Source organism: Balaenoptera physalus (assembly GCF_965194825.1).
Source record: "Balaenoptera physalus genome assembly, chromosome: 6".
Taxonomy (NCBI): Eukaryota; Metazoa; Chordata; class Mammalia; order Artiodactyla; family Balaenopteridae; genus Balaenoptera; species Balaenoptera physalus.
The window spans coordinates 44,436,344-44,458,976 of record NC_138885.1 but is presented as its reverse complement, the minus strand read 5'-3'; the positions used below and the strand labels follow the sequence as shown (position 1 = coordinate 44,458,976).

The window sequence follows — 22,633 nt, the reverse complement described above, 5'->3', positions numbered from 1 at the left end:
GCCTGTGTTTTCTTGGCTTCAAATTCAGTGCCCAAACCAGAATGCCTCTGTTTCACATTTGGAAAGTAGCTTTTATTTGTATACAAATATTATTTTTCATAAAGTTTATTTCTAATCTATTTGTTGAATACCCATACACTTGTTAGTGCTAAAAACAGAAAATATTCTTCAACTTTTGAAGTAGAGCCTGTTATAAAATGTCTTTATCAAAACCTGTTTCAAATGATTGTGCAGCCTAATAGTCTATTTTAGTTTCCACGTACAATGCACTGAATATAGTCATTCTAAAATCAGTCCACTTCAAATATTCTCTGGACCAATTCCAAAGGACATGCATTTGGCCAAGCAAGTGTAATATATAAACACCCAAGAATCAGAAATAGTTTTAAAGCTATATCGAAATAAAACTACTTCTAAATGTACTCTAAATTAGAAAGAAGGTCAAGTAACTGTAAGAATTGAACTTATATTCCAGTTTCCACTTCCCGGTACTACGATCAGGGCAGGCAGCTTCGAAATAATGAACAAATTACTTTTTGAAAGGAACCTTAAAACTAGCAAACACAGTTGCTATTCAACTACTCCAGAGTTTTGTAAATGTCACGTTCTTTCTAATTGGCTCCTTATTTCAGCAAACCCAATTGAAAGTTAATTGGGTTGGTATGTGAACTGCATCCCCACCCCTCCCCCTTATGTTCCCAGGAATGAGCCCAGTACCAATAAAGCTTCCTTGTTTTCCATATGTAATCTGAATGTGGGGTCTGCATTCATTACCACCAACTGGAATCAGCCCCCTGGTTCCAGTGCCCTTTTACTGAGGCAACTCTGAATCTTTGAGACATGGGGACAGAGGCTGCGCTCAGAGGTGATATGCCAAACATCTACTTCCACCTTTATATTCCCCACAGTGGGAAAACCAGATGCTAAATAAAAATTGGCGGCTGTGCTTCTGTCTCTTAGCAGCAACGCTCCTCTCAGACCTGGCTGGAATCACAGGGTGCCACCTTGTGTATAAGCTGACGATTTACTTCCCAAGTTCCACAAAGGGTCCAGACAGACTCAAAAATAATCAGCCCATAAGCTTTGTATTTTATTAACCAAGGAAAAATGAGACAGATGTAATTGGAGGAAACAGATTTGGAAACACATAGCTCCAGAGAGTGCACAACACTCAATTTTGAATCACGCCGACAGCCTGTCTCATTTGTTGCCCCATCCTGACCAGAAAACACACCCAATACCCCACACATGGAGTAGATTGATGCTGCTCACTCAAGCTTCTGGATGGAGATACCAGAAATCAGTAACGCTCTTGTGACAGAGCTAATGAATCTGACGAGGACAGTTATCTGTGTCCCAACAGCAAGTAAGCTAAGTAGATTTAACTTCAGGACTCTGGATTTCTGAGAGGCACTAGGTTCCATGGAGGTGATGATTATGATCCTACTTATTTCAATAAAGTGCTGAGTTTGAAACAGAGAAATAATTGTTGGAGCAAGTCCACAGGAGGTAAAATAGGCTCCTTCTCAATCCACCTACCTTGCCCTTGGGAAATTCCACACTTTAAATTCAGCACAACTGCCGTTCAGCTGAAGCCATGTTACATTCATGGAACAGGCTGGACCTTTCATGTTATTTTCAGTAGAGAGTTGGAGCGGAGAATCTGGGGCTTTGGGGCTGCAGGTGCACGTCTCCTGTTGGTTTAGGTCTGCTGTAACATCCATTCTTCTCAGTTGCCTTCCCTGGCCTCCTCCACCAGCGCATCCTTTTCTCCTCAAGCATCTCTGAAAAGTAACTTGGAAGGTGGTTTCTCTCTCCCTGTGAGGGCAGTTCAGTTTCACTGATGTGCTGGCACATCTCAGACAAGTAAACCAGGCTCAGAGCACCAAGCTCTCTGGGGTCCAAAGTGTTAGATGAGAGGCGTCCATTGTTAGGAACCTTGGGTTGCTATTCCAAATGTGGCTTCCTTTACCTATTTTTTTCTCTCTCCCACCACCAAAAGACTGATGTTTATAAACACAGATTTGTGAATGGAATATGCAGTTGGAATCCTGAATTAAAGATAATTGGTAATTGATTTAGTAATAGCCACACCTTGTTGACCTTATCTTTGTGTTCCTAAGAACAAAGTGGCCTGTTTCCTAAGAAAAGGGCCTGGTATCAGCATATTGAGAGAACTCTGAACTCCAGAGTGACTTGTTAGGAGGCAGAAAGGAAAACAACTTTGTCTCCAAATTAGAAAACAGGTCTGCTTGTCTTTCATCAGCTACTAATGGTGACTTTGGCAGAGAAAGAAACAGAAACCATTGAAATAAAATACACTAGTTACCTAGATATTTACTGGCTCACCTACACCCCTCACCTTGTTTCAGAAGGGATTTCAGGTGGGTTTTGAGAGTAGCTAAAATGCTAGGATAACATTTGGGCTGTAAGTTTGCTAGTAATGTGGCGTTTCATAGCTGTGTGAAACTAGGAAACCTTGTCAGCTTCACAGATCACAATGTCCATTAGATAAAATGATTGCTCAGAAGATTTACAATTATTCCTGGTCCTAATCAGAATATCCAAGAGTAAATGGAGCAGCTAGGTGCTTTGAAAGACACCTTAACAGTATCCTTATAATAGACACAAAAGGGAGCATCCTCTGGCTATTTCCATATAAACTGATGGCATTATATGCAATCCAGCATAAACTATCCTGCGAGGGTTAAAATGGACCTGGATGTCTGAGGCCAAGAGCCACACCCCATGCAGATTCTGGAGCATGAATGGACTCTTTGGCCTCCAAGCAATTCTCCCTGAATAGTGTTTTTCTCTCAGCTGTGTCCTGATAAACTCTGTGACTGAGAGCTCAAAATTGTGGCTCTATTGCAACCGCCTGAAGTGTGGCTCTTCTAAGTGCCCAATTAAAGGCAGCCTTAAATGACTGTGCTGTGGAGGACAGCGTTAACATCCTTTTCTGAAAAGAAAGGAGCTTAACAAGGACCAGTGCCAGAAAGGGACAGAAAGCTGTCCCTCCTGCTCTTGCAGTGAGCTAAGGGTGCATGCACTAGCTGGGCCTAGAAGTAATTTTGCCTTTGCATAAACAAGATGTGCATTGCTCTCTCAGGCTAGATGGCATGGGGAGGTGGGGTGGAGAAGGGGTGCTCCTGCACGCTGCATCCACATGAAGGTTGTCCTCTAGTTGGTGGCAATAGCTGTTGTTTGCCAGCTTTGTTTTCTAGCTTTGTGTGTAGACGCTTTTGTACCAAGTTCCCCATCTTCCACACTTATCCGCTCCCGCAGTCCTTCGCAGCAGTGGTCATTCCCCTCTAGGGCTGGTACACAGGCCCGTGCCTACAGATGACCCTGGCACTTTAGGATAACTTAACGGGACTCCATGGACAAAGGGACTGTGGAAATGGACATCAGTTTGAAGGCCGATTTCCCCCACCACATGGATGCCCTCCACTAAGTTTGGGGGCAGCTATAGCTTGGTCCAGAGTTTGCTGCTTGAAGACTCTACTGACCTTCTTGGTCCTTTCTCCTACGACTTCTCTATTTCATGGGGATGAAATGGCCTGAATAGTTTTTCAACCCATATATGCAATAGCTCCAGCTGTTTAAGACATGCCTGAGTGCTTAACCAAAGAAAACAACATTTGAAACCTATTTTAGGCAGAGACAAGCCTGGACTATTCTACCGAAATATTCCCCCTAGTGAGGGAAATGAGATTGCAGGGAAAGGGGTGGTGGTAGAGAAAAATTCTTACTTCTCACTTCATAAACCCCTCTGTACTGAGTAAATAATAATAATAGTAATTCTAGATAGATGAATTTAAAAACTCCTTCTAAAAAATTAAAGTCAGATAAGGGAGCACTTGGGCTTGGGAGAGAGACCAAGCCTGTCTCCATGTATTCTACAACTCTTGTTATATCGCTTAACCTCTGTGAGTTTACTTGTGAAATGGATCTAATGTGCCTAGCTCATAGGCTCCTCATGAGAACTAAATGAGACAACGTGGTACAAATTGGCTAACACAGTGCCTGGCAAATAGTAGAGGCCCAATCAACGTTAAAACTACTATTTCTTTTCTCTGCCCTCTGCCTTTTTATTTCCATGGCTTGAGGTGGTTAAAATTAGATACAATTAGAACTGTAGCACATATAAGATGAAACCCTGCATTTCTACTCTGGCTTATGTTTTACTTTAAACTCTTTAACTTAAAACTAAACTAAACAGAACATTCCTCCCACCCCCCAAAACACCTCATTCCCTGGCCCTGTTTGGGTCCCAGGCATGCAGAACTGTTATTCAAATCATCACAGCCATAGGGCCCTGCCAAAGACATAACATTAGATCCTTCAAAGTGAGAAGATCTTATGTTTACTAAGGATGGACATATTTATAGCTACATACTTAACCAAACCCTCTGAAAATTTCAGTTTATTTTTCATTTTCCAAAAGTTCTCTTCAATAACTATTTATCACGTGGCCTTAAGACCCAGATTTGAGGGAAAGGATCTGCCTTTCCTTCCTTCTTTTTTCTTACCTTCCTTCCCTCCTTCTCTTCCCTGCTTCCATTTGCTTCCTATTTTAGGAAATTCTGAAGCTAATTTTTAAAAGTTCAAGTGTCTGTCTAAACAGCAACACAGTTATTTCCTGTTCAAAATCAGACAGAGATAGGCTACTTACCCATGAAAAATCTCATATCATAATCATGAGCTCGCTTGTGGCTGAGTTTATGTTCCCCTGGAAAATAAATGCTACCACCTTCATGAGTGAGATTTTAAAGGATATCAGCAGGGGTTCTAACGTCCCGGGAGGACTTCCAAAAGAATTTGCAAATGATGTTTGAAAATAAAGTTTGTCTGATTGTTTTCAACAAATCTGTTGGAACACATCCACCCTGATGTATGCCCTGCCTTGGCTTTGTAAAGAGCCAGACGTTCCTCAGAGTCAAACCTGGTGACTAAAAGTGAGCAAGCCATTAGAGTAGTTTGTTTTTGTTTTTGTTTTGGTCACCGAGGAAGGAGGTAATGATACTGGTTTGCTTGCATGATTTGTAAACTACCTCTGAAGGCCTTTTTCCAAAAGAAGAGTTCCATAAATGCAGTACACTTGTCCAAGTCTCCACTTTGAAGGATCACACTGATTTGGGGGTATGTATACTGCTTACAACGTGCTTTTAAGCCAGTCCCATCGCTTACTCACCTTCTCTCCTCTTTATGATCCATTGATATAACTTAATTAAGAAGAAAATATTGGAACATAAGACAGGTAACCTTAATTTTGCCCACCTTTCCTGACTCCTGAGCGATGGGAAAATTCTTCAGATGAGAGTTTAGCCAAAAAGAACAATAACATCCTTCTCGGCACTGTGTTCTCTGACAAGATATTTCTTCTTCATTATTTTTACAAATTTATGAGCAGCTCTGAAGGCATTTTATTTGAATAAGATGGAGAATATTCAAGCTTGACTTTGTTACTTTTAATATAGCCTGCAGTCTGTACAGAATTCATCACTTTTAGAGTCACCTTATTCTAATTAGAAATAATTTGCCATTATATGAAATAGTAAGAAGAGCGGGAATAGCCCCCAAAATACTTAGAATAGAGAATGTCAACTTTGTTTCCATCTGCAAACCGAAGATTCCTTTCCCACCCTAGAAGTTGTGCTTGCTCTCAATAGTACAGTTAACAGCCCAGAGCAGGCACAATTATTGACTTCCCCTCTGTCCTGTTGCTTGATCTATAGCAATAAATTCCCAGGGCGGCTGTGCAATTATACACAACGTGATCACTATCACAGCAGGCCCAGCTAGATACGGATACACCACGTGATCACTTACCCAGTAGGCACCGTTCGATATGATTACACAACATGATCACGACACAGCAGGTCCTTTAAATATGTATTCCTAACATGGCCGTGACTAATATACCAGGCAACTTGCATGCTTCTGGACTTCAGCTACCATCCCTGCAGGAACACCTTGATGGGGACGTGTCATAAAATAACCAAATCCAATGTGCACTCAGGTGTAGACACCCTGCACAAGGTCGTTTAGCACAGCAGGTTCTGCCATACAAAAATTTGACCATGGACACGGTGGAAACAGATTTGATCCTGCAGACAACATGTGATGGGACCTTTCAATGGACTGCTAACATGGCAGGCAATATTCTGACTTTAGCCAAGTGCAAATAAGCAAAAGCCTAATGATGAACAAAAGATCTATAATTTAGAAAACGCTGCAACAAATGGCCCCAAAAGAAAAGACAAGGAGCTCGTTGCCTTCCGTGGAGTGTGCATTTTCCTGCACCCATACCTCCAGTGCCCCTGGCAGAAGAGGATGGCTTTGACATTATCCTGTTACTCTCATTAGAGCACATCCTTTTGATGGAAGGTGCTATGTCTCTGAGCTGCTTTGATGTGTGTGAAAATACACCAACTTCTTTGTGTAAAGTAACGTTATCAGCAGTTGTGTAGAATAAAAAAGAAAAGCCCTTTAAGCAAATAAATGGAATACTTCTTTTTTTGCCAGCTTTAAAGAAACAAATGGATTTGCAGATTTGAAATCAAATTAACAAAAAGGAGAGTAATTATTTTATCAAAGAGCTTTTCATTTTCTTTCTTAAAATTTTTATTCATTTATTTATTTTTTTGGCCGCATTGGGTCTTCGCTGCTGCACGCGGGTTTTCTCTAGTTGCTGAGAGCGGGGGCTACTCTTCGTTGCGGTGCCCGGGCTTCTCATTGCGGTGGCTTCTCTTGTTGCAGAGCACAGGCTCTAGGCGCGTGGGCTTCAGTAGTTGTGGCACACAGGCTTCAGTAGTTGTGGCTCGCGGGCTCTAGAGTGCAGGCTCAGTAGTTGTAGCGCACGGGCTTAGTTGCTCCGTGGCATGTGGGATCTTCCCAGACCAGGGCTCGAACCCGTGTCCCTTGCATTGGCAGGTGGATTCTTAACCACTGCACCACCAGGGAAGCCCCCTCATTTACTTTTAAATGATGTTACTCCCATAGATTCCAATTTGGCTGATCTGGAATGTGGCCCAGAAATGTACATTTAACAGATACACCAGGTGATTCTGCATCAGAGTATTTTATATGGCTTCATCCCATTGATTTTCTTTTCTCTTTCCTCTTTTCTCTAATTTTCATCTTCCTCTTGCTTTCCCTCTGTCTCCTCTCCCATTCTATCATCTTTTTTCCCTTGGCTCTATCTTCCTCCCGTAATTTTTTGTTTTTTCTCTAGGTGTGGGCAGGAATGGGGAGATTGGGTGAAGGGCCATAAGGAAAAGAGAAGAAAGAAAATCCTGTCAATTTCATAAGCCTCAAGTCATGTTCCAAAACAGTGTGAGGTCTCACTGTAGTCCCTGTGCCCCTTTAATTGTAGCACACAGATCATGCCACCTAAGTTTCTACAGTCATGGTTAATAGAAGGAGGTCACCAGGAGTCAAGAGAAGACAAGCAGAGATCTTGGACTGAGCCTGCAATCGTCCAAGTTTGTTTCCACCAACTAAAAAATGCTGCATTTTAAGTACTTACAGCAAACCCAGGATTGGAACAACTATCGTCTTAAGTTCCCACTAATGGTCTTTGTAAATAAGGAGGATCCAGTATTCGTGGTCATCCCTTTCCTCTGCTTTCTACCCCAATTCTCCATCTATTTACTGGTCATCTGGTTTTTTTGTTTGTTTTTTGTTTTAATATTTATTTATTTATTTATTTGGCTGCTCCAGGTCATAGCTGCTGCATGCGGGATCTTAGTTGCAGCATGCGGGATCTCGTTCCCTGACCAAGGATGGAGCCTGGGCCCCCTGCATTGGGAGCATGGAGTCTTAACCACTGGACCACCAGGGAAGTCCCGGTCATCTGGTTTTGTTTGCTTCTCCCCTGGACTGTTTCATTGAACACAGTGAAATAATATAGTCTGAAGAACCCTAATTTAGGAGTCAGGAGATCTGTATCCCCATCTGGCCCTGGCATTAGCTACTCTGTGAACCTGGAGAAGTCCTGCAACCTCTCCAGTCTCACTGTCTTCACTGTAAATTAAGGGGGTTATCTGCAATGCTCATTTTAGTTGTAAAATTATATAGAATAAAAAGAAGTCATATTCCTCTCCTATAATGCTTCAAGATAAATAAGGCTAGGCATAAATTATAATAAAGTTTTTAGCATCCAGAATAAGTGATTTTTTTTGTCCTTAAAAACATTAAAACTAACAGTATCTTGTCTAGAGTCAGAATTAAATGGCTGCCAGATTTCCTACTGTATTTGTTAGCTCATAATCAAAGGTAGTCTGAATGGTAAAATATAAACTTAAGAGGTTAATGTTTTGAATTAAACTACTAGTTTCTTAAATGTCCTGATTATTAAGGATATATTATTTTTATCATGATTATCATTTAAGGAAACTACAAGAATGCTTTTATAAAATTAAACAGTTTGAGTGGATTAAAACATTGGCTTTATTATTATCACACCTCATATTTAGGATCCCCCTGAGTAGCTTGGGGAAAAAATATTTAAACATCTTTTCTGAACACGTATAAACAAGATGAGAATAGGATATAGAGTTAAGGCATATGAGTTCTTAGGACAGAAATCTTTCTCCTTGGACACAAAGTATCAGCCTTTATGGTGATATTCCACAGAAAGAGGGAAGAAGGGTGCGGGAGCTGCAGGGAGGGAGGAAGGGGAAGGACAGAACTAACACTTATGGAACAACGTCATTTATCAGGCACTGTGTCGTTTACCAGGTACTGTACGAGGCACTTTGAATTCATTTAGTACCTGACCACTGAATATCTTCTGTGCCTAATCTGAGAGCTGATGATGGAGTGTCAAGGAAGGAAGACATGGCCTTTGCCTACATTTAATCTCATAACCATCTTTAAAAGTCCATATTATTGACCCATGTTCTTTGCACTGCTCACCTTGCATTTTACTGCAATTCATAAAGTTTATAGTGTTTCCTCCCACCCCACCCCCACCCACAGGACATAAACATACCTTTCCTTTTCTATCCTATAGCTAGTGTTGGTCATGAATTAAGTGCTATTGAGTAGAGAACTATACAGGATCTGTAAAGCAAGTGTTACCTCCTTTTAATAAATTAACAAAATTAATAAGAATATTAGCATCCAACTTTTACCATCTTCCCAGACAGTGAAGTCAATCAGGAAAATTAACAACAGCCTGAAATTTCCTTGGATTTCATACAGTTCTATATTTTTTGTTTTGATTTTTAATTTTTAAAAATTAAACTTACTTTAGTTGCAGTTTAAAATTAAATTAAAATTATTTTTTAACTGTACAGTTCAGTATTACTAAGTATATTCACATTGTTGTGCAACCAGTCTCCAGAACTTTTCATCTTACAAAACTGAAACTATGGCCATTAACTAACAACTCCCGTTTCCCCTCCCCCCAGTCTGGCAGCCAGCATTCTACTTTCCGTTTCTATGAACTTGACTACTCTAGGTACCTCATATAAGTGGAATCATACAGTATTTGTCTTTTTGTGACTGGCTTATTTCACTTAGCATAATGTCCTCAAGGTTCATCCATGTTGTAGCATGTGTCAGAATCTCCTTTTTTAAATTGAAGACTGACTAATATTCCATTATATGTGTATATCACATTTTGTTTATCCATTCATCCATCAGTAAGCACTTGGGTCACTCCTACATCTTGGCTATTGTGAATAATGCTGCTATGAACGTGGGTGTGTAAATATCTCTTTGAGACCCTGCTTTCGATTCTTTTGAGTACATACTCAGAAGTGGAATTGCTAGATCATATAGTAATTCTATTTTTAATTTTTTTGAGGAACCTCTGTACTGGTTTCCATAGGGGCTATACCATTATACATTCCTACCAAAAGTACACAAGGGTTTCAATTTCTCCCTATCCTTGCTAACCCTTTTTATTTTCTTCTTCTTTTTTTTTTTAAATAATAGCCATCCTGGGGCTTCCCTGGTGGCGCAGTGGTTGAGAATCTGCCTGCCAATGCAGGGGACACGGGTTCGAGCCCTGGTCTGGGAAGATCCCACATGCCGCTGAGCAACTACGCCCGTGCGCCACAACTACTGAACCTGCGCATCTGGAGCCTGTGCTCCGCAACAAGAGAGGCCGCGACAGTGAGAGGCCCGCGCATCACGATGAAGAGTGGCCCCCACTTGCCGCAACTAGAGAAAGCCCTCGCACAGAAACGAAGACCCAACACAGCCAAAAATAAATAAAAATAAATTAATTAATAATAATAGTTTAAAAAAATATTAAAAAATAATAATAATAATAGCCATCCTGACTGGTGTGAGAGGATACCTCATTGTGGTTTTGATTTGCATTTCCTTAATGATTAGTGATGTTGAGCATCTTTCACATGCTTCTTGGCCATTTGTATATCTTCTTTGGAGAAATGTCTATTCAAGTTCTTTGCCCATTTTTAAATCAGGTTATTTGATTAAAAATAAGTAACGATTGTGTGGCATTTTGTAGTTTATGTAGCATTTTCACATACTTTACTATATTTTGTATTCACAGTAACCCTGTCAAATTGGCAGGTAGGTATTTTGCCATCTACAATAACAAAACCTGAGAATGAGAGAAACTGAGTACTTTGACCAAGTAGCCATTAATAGGCAGGACCAAGAGTTCGTGAGCTGAGTTCTATATTGTTTTTGTTTGAACATTTAAAAATATTTAGTATATGTAATCAATGGAAAAAGCACAGAATGAATTTCTGGACCACCCATTAAAAATCATAGACAAGATGGGAATTCCCTGGTGGTCCAGTGGTTAGGACTCGGCACTTTCACTGCTGTGGGCCTGGGTTCGATCCCTGGTCAGGGAACTAAGATCCCACAAGCTGTTCGGCGTGGTTTAAAAAATAAAAAAAAGCATAGACAAGAAAACCAAGCTGTGAGTTTGAGATAAATTTCCCGGTGTCTTGTGGACCTAATCCCAATTTCCATGCCCCACTGCACTATATACATTTTCTTTTTCCAGATATCAGATCCAGGAAGTTATTGTCAACAAGACTCTTTTCCAAACTATGAGATAGACATCCCTCGGCCTTCCTCCTGCATTCTGAGGGAGGTGAGACAAGGAAGCAGTGGAAAGGAACCCTGGGATATTCAGTCAAAGACGTTTCCCATCATGGCCCTAGGATCCTTGTTCTTAATCAGATATGATTTAAGTTAAAGGTCCAAGACTCCCAAACATAATACTGGTTTTCCATATATCTTGACTCAGGTTTGATGCTCTTCCCTGGTTGACTTTGTGTAAGAAATTAGGGGACTCTTCCATTAAAATTAAACAGAAGGTACACTGCTTGGGAATCTTTGAACTTTTCTAGAGTGTGTTTCTGCTTGCAACCCTGCAATAAGTGGGGATGTTGGGGAGAGAGGAAAGTTTTAGAAACAGTTTGTTTTCCAAAGACCATGTCCTTGGGACTTTCACCTTTTCACATCATTCACTCATTCAAACAGTCAGTAATGCCTGCTACACTATCCACTTTCTACCAAGTTAGTAATGCTTTCTACTAAGTGCTATAATGATTCAAAGATGAGAAAGTACATGCCTTTAGTGCCTATTGCCGAGTAGAGGAGACAAGACCTGTACACATTTAACTATGATGCAACATAGAAAGTGATAGGTATCTTAAGAAGCCCACACAAAAATGCAATGGGGAGAGAAACTATGGAGAGATTACTTCTGGCTGATGGGCTTGGGAGTATGTCAGAGAAAGCTTTAAGGGGAAATATTCTCTGATCCTTGAAAAATATATGAACAGGTAGAAATGGGGCAAGAAGTTCATTCTTGGCAGAAAGAAATGCGTGAACAAAGACACAAAGGAGGAAAGGAGAGGATGCCTTCCAGGATCAGGAACCTGAAGGATGAAGCATGGTGAGTGGAAAGATCTAAGAAACAGTCCACAACAATTCCAGTACTGGTCCTGCCTTTTAATGACTATTTGTTCAAAGTACTCAGTTTCTCTCATTCTCAGTTTTTCTTGTTGCAGATGGCAAAATATCTACCTGCCAACCCCACAAGGGTTATTGTGAATATAAAATATAGTAAAGTATGTGAAAATACTATATAAACTACAAAAAGCTATACAAGCGTAAGGAGTTTTTATTGGTGGGTTGGGGCCCAATGACGGAAGGCCTTGAACATCAGACTGAGGGATTTGCACAAACCACCTGCATCAGACCCAGAGGTCCTTCACCAAGAGTTCCCATTGCTACCCAGGGAAAGTCCAGTTACCTCTTCTACACAATGTGATGTAATCTGGTACACCAGCTGTATACACATTTGGTAACTGGTATAGGTTACACACCTGTAACTCACTTTGTTAAATTAACTTGCTACAGTTTCAAAATTTTAAGCACAACCTTCCAGGTTTCTCTGTTTTCCTCTTCTATAGATTGACAGGTTTGTCCTCTGGCCTGGATATTGGGACCACCATTTCAAATTTCTTGTTTTCACAACTCCCCTTCTCAAGCCCACACTAGGACATGCCTCCCAGCTCCACTGATTCCTGAAGAATCAGACTCAGTCCTGGTCTGAGGTTTGGAATGCACTGCTCACCTCACATTGAAGGCAGTTCCTGCTTCACGTAGATGAAAACAATTTAAATTCATTAAGGGTGAGTATATTCATTGGCGACAATGTCTCAGAGGACCTGCAGTAGAAGTTAAACTGTCATCATTTTGAAATTTGTGCTGGTGTTTATTTTATACTTTTAACTTTTTGATTGTCATTAACAATGGATTATTTGCAAAATTAAAACCATTCAGAATAAAGGTAAAGTGAATTCCTCTCTCCTGCTGCCCACCCACTAACTGCTCCCAAATGCAGCACCATTTCTCCGTAATCAGATACTTTTGCCTGGACTCCTACTGGTCTCCTAACTAGATGCTCCTGCCCAGTCTTACCTTCTTCCCGTCCAGTCTCCACAACGGTGCCAGAATGGTCATTCTGAACAGGTACATCTGCTTGCGCCTTTCCTTTGCTTCCTCAGCACGGCCTACAGCCCTCCATGCCTTCCCCCTCTGCCACTTCTCCCCATTCCACACCACCCCTCACCACCCCGCCCCGTGTCATGCCCTTTCAGCCACACCCCACACCCACTGCACTCCAAGCCTGCTGTGCTCTTCCACAGTTGGCTTTTCCATGTGCTATCCCCTGGAGTTTCCACTCAGTATCCTCAGAGCCCACCTTCAAGTCTCGTATCTATCAATCCCTCCTCGATGAAGACACCCTGATGGGGATGCCCGCCCATCTTCCCCATCCCCACCCGGGACATCATGGATTCAGGCTTTCTCTCGGCACTTCGTGCAAAATTAACTCTATTGGGGCACTATTCGTATTTCATTATCACTATTTGTTTGCTCACTTGTTGCCACACTGGATCCTGAGCCTTTTATTTTTGCAAGCCTGGGTATCCAGGACAGTTGAGCCCAATAAATCGTTGTTAAATGAATGAATAATGTACCCACAAACCTTGACTTTAGAAAGTGCTCTACAAATCTTAATTCCCTTTCGCCCGTTTTCCTATCCCCTATTCTCTTTAGTGTCTAACAACCTTAATTTCCATTTCAGCTCGACCCAGGTCACCATATGGGGACCCCAACCACAGATGTCCACTTGGAGGGAGTCATCTTGCCAGTCATGATGAAGAGGCCATTTTCTATTTTCAAGCAGACTGGAGTGAAAGAAAAAATTCTCACATCCATCAACTCTATTGCACTCTCTTGCCTGAATCAAGCTTTCGGTTACACTTTGGAGAGAAATGGTTTTGTCATATTCATTTCTACCCAAGTCTTGTAAAATAGAATTTTACCCAACTGAGTAATGACAGAAAAGAAAACTAAAGGTGATATACCAATCAATTTAAACTGGAAATTCAGTTCAATATTGCATGGCTTCTCTGTGCCGGCCGGGGTGTGAGCTAGGTCTTCACACATATTCTTCCCTCTGTCTGGAATAATTTATTTAGTTCAGGTTTCTCAACATTGGTGCAATGGATATTTTGGGCCAGATAATTCTTCGCTGTGGGGCTTTCCAATGCATCCTAGGATGTTTAGCAGCAACCCTTGCCTCTACCCACTCGAAGCCAGCAACACCCCCACCCCAACTGAGACGACCAAAAATGTCTCAAGGTATTGCCAAACGCCCCCTGGAAGGCAAAATCACCCCTGCTTGAGAGTCATTGACATAATTGATTCCTGCTCACCCTTCGTATTTTAGCTAATGTGTTACCACCTCTTGAAAGCTTTCCTTAACCCCTCAGAGTGGATCAAATGCCCCGTTACATGTCCTTATAACATTGTACGCCATTTCTTTGGAATATGTATCAAGGGTGGCAACTATATATTTATTAGCACGGCTATTTGCTTATTATTTTTCTCCTAGTCTATAAGATCCATGAAAATGGAAACTGGGTCTACTTTTCTCCCTGTCGTATGCCTTAGCACAGTTCCTAGTTCATATTAGGTACCACCATAAACAAACGCTGTGTAAAAGAGAGAACGGGAATACAGAGATCAAAGATGCCCTCAATAGCAAAATTCAAAAACTTTCAGAGGAAACATAGATATGAACCATTGGCCAGAGGCATCTAAGAAGCAATGGAGTTCACAGGAGATGGGAACTTGTAAGTAATATTCTTTCCATATACTTGAAAGACAGTGGAGAGCAGCTATGAAATTAATGTCTCAGGAAAGTCTCTGATGAGACACTGTGGGGGTGTGAGAGGATGGCTACATACAGACGTGGAGTCATCTGCAAGAACAGTGCTGTGGAGGCTAACATTAGCCCAGGAGCTGAGGCTCACGTAATGGGCTACAGGAAAAATTTTACGATACCGTATTTAGATGGCAGGGCTCGACCTGCACAGAAAGCAGCAGCCCTGTAGCCCTTAAGGGAACCCAGGAAAGGAGGAAGCTAGGGGAGCATGGAATCATCCACTCGCAGTTTCCGATACATACTGTATCCATGGCTAAATTCAAAACTAAATATTTTAAAATTTCCTTTACTGAATGAATAACAGATCATTTTCCTTTGTGAAGATGTAAGCAAAATAGGAACTAAACAATTTAATCTGTCTGCTGTCAACGTCTTTTCCAAATAGGGCTCTTAAATTGTTCTCATCTTTTCTTACTCTAAACTTTCCATTTTGATTTGTTTGATGTTTGTTTATTAGAGGGGTGTTGGAGTCGGGGTCTTGGCAGGAAAAAGACGAACACAATAAAGGGATTGTTTATAGGATGTGTTGAGAAACCACAAGGATGGTGCTATATTTAGGGTCTAAGAGTGAGGCACTCTTGTCACCACTAAGCCTGAAGGGGTAAAGGAGAGGGGAGTGGTTACAGGAACAGAGAGAGAGTTACATAGATAGAGAATGCAGAAGAGAATGCAGCCAGCTTGTAGTGACCAGGCAGGGAGGGAGCACAGAAAATGAATCTATACCCAGCTTTGCTCTGCTTCCCATCTCCACCTCCCTCTCATCTGCTTTTGCTCCTTACTGGTAGCAATCCAGCAGGCAAGGTTACCTGCTGATTCAGTTCACAAAGGTGAGTCTCCAGGGCCCAGGACAGGAAGGAGAAGGGTACAAAGAGAATGTGGAGGGGCAGCAGAAAATATCCAGCACACTGTTTCATTACACACCATTTCCAGACGGTGGTCAATAATGTTATTTTGCACCTAACACCAACGTTTTGTAAAATAACATTGATTTCGTGATATCACTTTTTTACTGGGAGATAGAGTATATTTCAATTGTGTGTATACTTTGAAGGTAGACGCAACATAGGAAATCCTGCATGGCTATCTCAGAGACTTGATAATTTCCATAGTCATTGTAGTGACTCAGACTAAGACCTAGTCTAGCGCCAGCTTCCAAGTACCCTGTTACACTCTTGAACATGGCTGCATGACAGAGACACAAAACTTAACCCGTTTCTGCCTCTCTCCTTTAGGGGTGTGATAGGATCACATAGTAGAACCTTCTTAACTTTCCCTACGAAGGATGTAGGAGCAGCAGACGTGAGAAGAGTCATCATGGTCCTTTGAAGAAGTTTAGAGGGAGGGAGAGAAGGTGGGAGAGAGAGAGAAAGAGAAGAAGAAATAAACAGCTATTGGGATGAGAGGGATGCTGGGGCAATAGGTGGCTAAAAAGAAATGTTAGGATGTTTGCCTGTTTGTCGTGCAATAATACATCTCTCCCCTTGGAATTTTCTGAGAGACCTAAATAAAGATTGAAATTACTTCCCAATTTAAATATGAAGCTGTTCAGAAAGAGACCCTAAGTCATCTCAGCCTTCTATAGGCTACAGGAGCAAAGAACAGATGGCCATCTGGACAAGGGCCCTAGAGCCAGAAGGAAAATCCAAAGAGCTTGGGAACGCAGAGACGCCAGCATCAACATGATGCCTGGGTGAACTCTCCCCTACTCTCACCCACATTTTCCAGGAAGAGAAAGCACTTTCACCAAGGACAACATGGAGAAAGTACAGCCTAGCTCAACACACTAACAGGTGCAAACATTAACAAATGGGTTGGCGGCCACACCTACTAGACAGACCCCATCTTGGGATGACGAAGCCTACTGGGGTGATTCTAGTTGCTGAGACCAAGCTTGGGCTTCTGTCTGTCCCATCTCTTGAGTCCTGACCTGGGCTTGTCGCCCATGCTCCCATCTGTCCTGCTCATTACTTGGCACTCTTTCCTGTTCACAGACTCAGCCTCCACCCGTGTGTGCCATTGATGAACCCCTTCTGCAAACTCTAGCCCTAGCATGCATTTGAATTCCAAGTTTTGATAGCTGCTTTTCTCAGCACTGTATTTCTTCCAATTTTGTTTGGGATTCTTGACACTGTCTTGGCTTGAAATATTGATATACACTATTCTTACCTCATAACCAGGACCAGTTGGGGTCTGATGCTAAACCAAGTTCGTGCCACTACCCTCAAGATACTCCAGCCTGGCCAACTACCTCAATTCCTGCAAACCAATATTATATCACTAATATTTATTGTTTTTTTCCTATAAGCCTAGAACTTTGCATGAATTCTCTCTTGTAATCTACAGGAAATACATGTATGTAAGAGAATACTGCCTTTCCTATTTTACAGATGAAAATACTAAAACATAGAAAGGTTGAGTAACTTGTCTAAGATCAGAAAGCCAGCTGGTGGTAAAGCTGGCATTGGAACCCAGGCAGTCAGACTGCTGAGCCTATGCTTTCACCCACGCATTTTAGAACATTTCCCACCTTCCGGAAAGGGGATGACCCAAGACCTTGCTTTCCTTCCGGATTGGAACACCCTCCCTCATTCTGTACCTAGTGAGATCCTTCTTCACATCTCAGTTTACATGTTTCCTCCTCAGAGAGACCTCCCCGTTCACCTGGCTAAAGATAGTCTCCCCTGCTTATATTCTCTCATGCATCCTGTTTTTCTCCTCTGTTAAATTTATCCCAACAAACATTCCTTTGCATGTTTACTTGTCGAATGTCTTACCTTGCTCTGTAAGGGACGGGGTCTGTTTTGCTCTGTACCATGTCCCTCACATTCAGCTCAGCAACTGACCCATAGTGGTCAATAGTTTTTGAATAAAGGAACAAATGAATAGACTTCTTTCTGGCATTCTCCTCACTGCAGAACCTTTCAAAATTCCATGCAGTACCTAAATTGCTGGGTCTGTGGCAAATGCTTTTTGCTGTGTGCTTACTGCTGAGAAAGCACACATTCATCCTTTGAAGGTAGATTTTATTTTTAGAGGTAGATAAAAGCCTTTTGAGATCAAATTTGCAAGGAGCAAGTTTGTCACAACTAGGTAACCTAACTTTGGTTCAAAAGTGCCTTGTGATTATAAAATAGTAAGGCTGTGTGTGTATGTCCTACGGACACTGCAGAAGAGGGCTTCTAATGGTTGCCCGATGGCCGTGTTCCTCACCAGTGTACAATCTACAGGGAACAACTCAATTGGTCACATACATTCTAGCACACCTGTTCAAGATTAGCTTTATTGCTTTCTAATTAGATCTCCAGTGTGCCTCATTTAGTCCAGTGTCCTCAAACATTTTGGACTTTTGTATTCTTAAAAAGTATTGAAGATCCTCAAAGAGCTTTTGGAATAAGGATTATGTCTATGAATACTCACCATACTAAAAATGAAAACTGAGAAATTTTAAAATCATCGATTTATTAGATCGCTTAAAAATTACATTTCTTTTGCTATGTTGTTTTGGAAAAAAAAAAATCCAGCGTCACCCACGTATGTGGTTAGAAAAGGAAAAGTGTTTTAATAGCCTTTTCAGATAATTGAGGAATTCTTTGATATTATACCCAAACTTAACAATTGGTAGTTTCTTAAAGATTAGTTCAATATGAAATAAGAAACCATGTCAATGAAATTTTTGTACTTTGTTACATTAAAATCCATTCCCCTATCTTGCATGATTTGGATTGACCCATGCGTGATTTTGTAGTATCACGTATTTGGTCAGTTAGACCAAATATTGGTTCACTGAGTTATGAACATCTTCCAAAAGTTTGTGCATTTTTTCATACAATATCAAAAAATAGCATTCATTAATATCACTACTAACATTGTCAGGAATCTTCAAGTACTGGGAAGTTGTCAAGTTGATAGTGGCAATACGAGATTTCCAAAATTAGTAATTTTAGTAATTTTTGTTTGAAAGCATGAATTTATCATTGGCAACAAATGTTGTCAGTTATTTTCCTTCATGGTGATAGGCCCACTTTATTCATTTTCAAGAAAATGTCTACAAAATAACCGTGAAAAAAAAATGGGTAGTTTAGCTCACAATTCAATCAATCACACAGTTGCTTTTCTTTGAACTACATTCGGCATACAGAAGTGCTGTATTTGTACTTCCCATTATATCAGACAGAATGTTAAAAAGACTTGTACTCAAGATTCAAGATTAAATGAAATTAATAATTTTTACTACCTCAACAAGGAAATTCTTAAGTGAAACTGGCTTTTCTTCTTTTTTTTTTTTTTTTTTACTGTGATTTTGTGGCAGTTAAGAACACAGTGACTACTGCCTGGTATCTTGACTTGTGCAAAGGCACCAGCAGGTTTGCCCACCATTGCTTTCACACCAGTGCAAATGTCAACACAGCAGCAAGGCAAATAACATCTTAGTATCTTAATGAAAATAGCTTTAACCTTTCTAATCCCCTGAAAAGGTCTTGTGAACCTCCAGGAATCTGCAGACCACTCTTTGAGAACGGCTGTGTCCGTCTATCTGCTGTGAAACTTTCCAAAAGGCTTCAGCTAAGGTGTGGCATTATCTTCCAGCATAATGTGACCAGACAACACACTGGTAAAACAGTGTAAGCCTGAAACTGGAAAATGGCTCAAAAACCATGAGAGAAAAGAGAATGTGTGAGAAGAGAGACTCAGTTATAGACGAGATTAGCATTTTTTGTTACAATATATTTGGGTACAAACAGATTATCGTGGCACTGATTCTAAAATCTGCTTTTCTTTGCCCACAACATGCTTCGAGAACAGTCGCAATGGTCACTGTCTCTTGCTGGCTTCTTCTAATTCCTATTTCTCAGAATACAAACTCTAGAAATATGAATTTGCTTTTGAGGGGGAAAGGTAACAGGAATTCAGGGAGGAGGCGCCTTTACCTGTAACCAGAATTTGCCTTTTAGCACAAATTCAGTTGCTTCATACCAATTGGATTTGAGTTCTCACCTCTGGCTAATTTCACTTCATCTACAGTCTCTTTCCAGGGTGCTTTTCTGGTAGTGTTTAGTAGCTAATTCATAAATACCTGATGACATCTGTGAGAGGACAACTTTGTGAGTAAGATATTTATTTGGTGGGGGCAGGCTTTATTTTTAAAATGCAGAGCACAGTGGTTCCTTTAAAGCATGTGGCAGCCATAGAGCTGTTCTCCGAGAGGAGCAAATGCATTGTGTTCACAGTCAAGGAGCAGTGAGCAGGGGAGCCCAGCTCTTAAGTCCCTTTGTGTAATGTTGAACAACCTGGGATGCTGTGTTTGCACAGTGGCCCTAGGGGAAGGGACCTCCAAGAGGGAGCAATCCAGGTAGGATCTGGATGAGGGGGGAAAGAGGGAGGAGAACAGGCCACATTTGTCACATTGGTGAAGTTTGACTGTCGTCAGAGAAAACAAAGCCTTCTGTCTTCTTGGCCTCTTCACTGGCTCTGAACGGTGCAGGCAGAGTTCTCCTGGGCAGAACCCATTCCACTCCTGGGGATTAGGCTTGTACCAAAACCTCACTCTAGCACCAGACCAGTGAGCCAGAAGCACTGAGAGAGGTTGCTGACCAGCAGCCTTACCCTGAGACTGTGGAGGCAGGGTATGGGGGTGCACACAGCGGTGGGATCCCAGCAGCAGACTCTGCTGCAGCCCCTGACTGATGAATTGCAATCAAGAGAATTTTTCCCAACCTGCTGTGTCAATAGTCAGGAGGGGGCTTCTCTGGTGGCACAGTGGTTGGGAATCTGCTTGCCAATGCAGGGGACACGGGTTCGAGCCCTGGTCTGAGAAAGATCCCACATGCCGCGGAGCAACTGGGCCCGTGAGCCACAACTACTGAGCCTGCGCGTCTGGAGCCTGTGCTCCGCAACAAGAGAGGCCACGATAGTGAGAGGCCCACGCACCGAAATGAAGAGTGGCCCCCACTTGCCACAACTAGAGAAAGCCCTCGCACAGAAACGAAAACCCAACACAGCCATAAATAAATAAATAAAACCCAAAAAAAAGTTAAAAAAAAAAAAAAGTCAGGAGGGAAAAGATTATGAAATATGAACCAGGAGAAGGGGAAAGGGAACCAGAATGTTTTTCTTCTCCTGAGGAAAGGCTCAATGACGGGAGAAAACTCAGCCTGAGCCAAGGCTGCCCATGGCAACAAAAACAAGGGTGCCTTACATTTTCAGAAGTACAACACCGTCATGGGGCATTTCCACACTCCATGTCACCACGGCTGCAGATCACTACAACCAAATGAGGTGGGCAAAGGGAAAAGCAAGCGTTACATCTCACAGAATGCTGGGGAATATTTCTAGAATAAGGAAATATACGACTTGTAAGAGCTGCCCGTACATTCGAGCCACAAGGCTGCTCCTTGGTGTAAAGCTAAAGGTAGAAATGAATGCCAATGTGAGTGCTTTTAGAAACATTTCTTTTTTGATGTCACAAAAAACAAGAAGGACCTGACCTTTCTCTCAAACGTAGAACATTCATAATGAGAACAGAAGGTATTCTGTTTTGGAGGTTTCTGATGAGATCGTTACATTTTTCTTTTCTTTTTTCTTTTCTTCAAAACAAGAATAAAGGCATCCAATGACTTTCAGTTTGCCTTAGTCTTTATCACTCCAAGGCCATTAAGACTTGACAGTGCACACAATTCCAGTAATAAGCGTTTGTTTGGTACCCGGGTAAAATCGCCAGTATCAGGACTTTCTCATCCTTAAGCTCCCATGGGCCTCCTGTTGGCACCTAGTGTCAGAAGAATTGGGAAAAGATTCAACTTCTTGGAGCCCAGGCTTCACGTCTGTGAAATGCGATGACAATATCTACTTTACAAGTGATGGAGTAAAGGAGACACAACACAGGTAAATGTGTACAGCACAACTGCCTGGCACTATAGTGTTGAGTAAACTCATTCGATGGTCTGCTGGAGTTGATTTGTATGAGCTCACAAGAGCTGATTGTTATACTTTCCTGAACTTTGCTAGCCAGCTGCTAAACCACTGGTAGTCTGAGACTGATCATGCTAAGAGTATTCACACAACAGAAATTAGCAAACTATAAATCAGGGTTCCTCCCCACCCAGTCGCTAAAAATTTACAAATGCACCACTACTGCTCTTTTTTTTTTTTTTTAATGAATTTATTTATTTATTTATGGCTGCGTTGGGTCTTCGTTGCTGCAGGCCGGCTTTCTCTAGTTGCGGCGAGTGGGGGCTACTCTTCGTTGGGGTGCGCGGGCTTCTCATTGAGGTGGCTGCTCTTTGTTGCGGAGCATGGGCTCTAAGCGCACGGGCTTCAGTAGTTGTGGCTCATGGGCTCTAGAGCGCAGGCTCAGTAGTTATGGCACACGGGCTTAGTTGCTCCGTGGCATGTGGGATCTTCTCAGACCAGGGCTTGAACCCATGTCCCCTGCATTGGCAGGTGGATTCTTAACCACTGCGCCACCAGGGAAGTCCCTACTGCTCTTAATAAATATGTTTTTCTCTTTTCTCGTATTCAATATTGTGCTAAAAAATAGGATGAACTAAATACTTTTTGGGTATAAATGTCTTGCAGATGCGATGAATTTTCTTTCACTGGGGCAGAGCCTCTGTTGGTTTAAAGCACCAATGAGCAATTGTGGGATTCCAGGAATCAGCAAGCTTAGTGGCTATAACAGACACTGTTGGCTGCCTCTCCAACAACCACTGCCCCCCACCCTGCCTTTCTTCCCTCATCACCAAACTAGATTCCTTGATTTCAATGAAGGTAGGCTCCGATCCAAATTTGCAGCCCCAGAGATGGGTCACGATTGCTCTAGTCAGTCATGGCAGTGTGATTCTCCCTCACCATTGATTGGTCTAGCAGCGCTCATATAACTGATTTCTGGCT

At 41.8% G+C, this 22,633-nt stretch overlaps 2 long non-coding RNA genes across 2 annotated transcripts in view; both read left to right on the top strand.

Moving 5' to 3' along the window:
• Positions 1–22,633, top strand: part of LOC309662475 — a 653,064-nt gene that overhangs the window by 203,068 nt on the left and 427,363 nt on the right. The window lies entirely within an intron of this gene.
• LOC309662440 lies at positions 10,287–13,904 on the top strand. The gene is made up of 2 exons (XR_014264683.1): positions 10,287–12,981; positions 13,598–13,904. It is a non-coding gene; the product is annotated as an uncharacterized lncRNA (long non-coding RNA).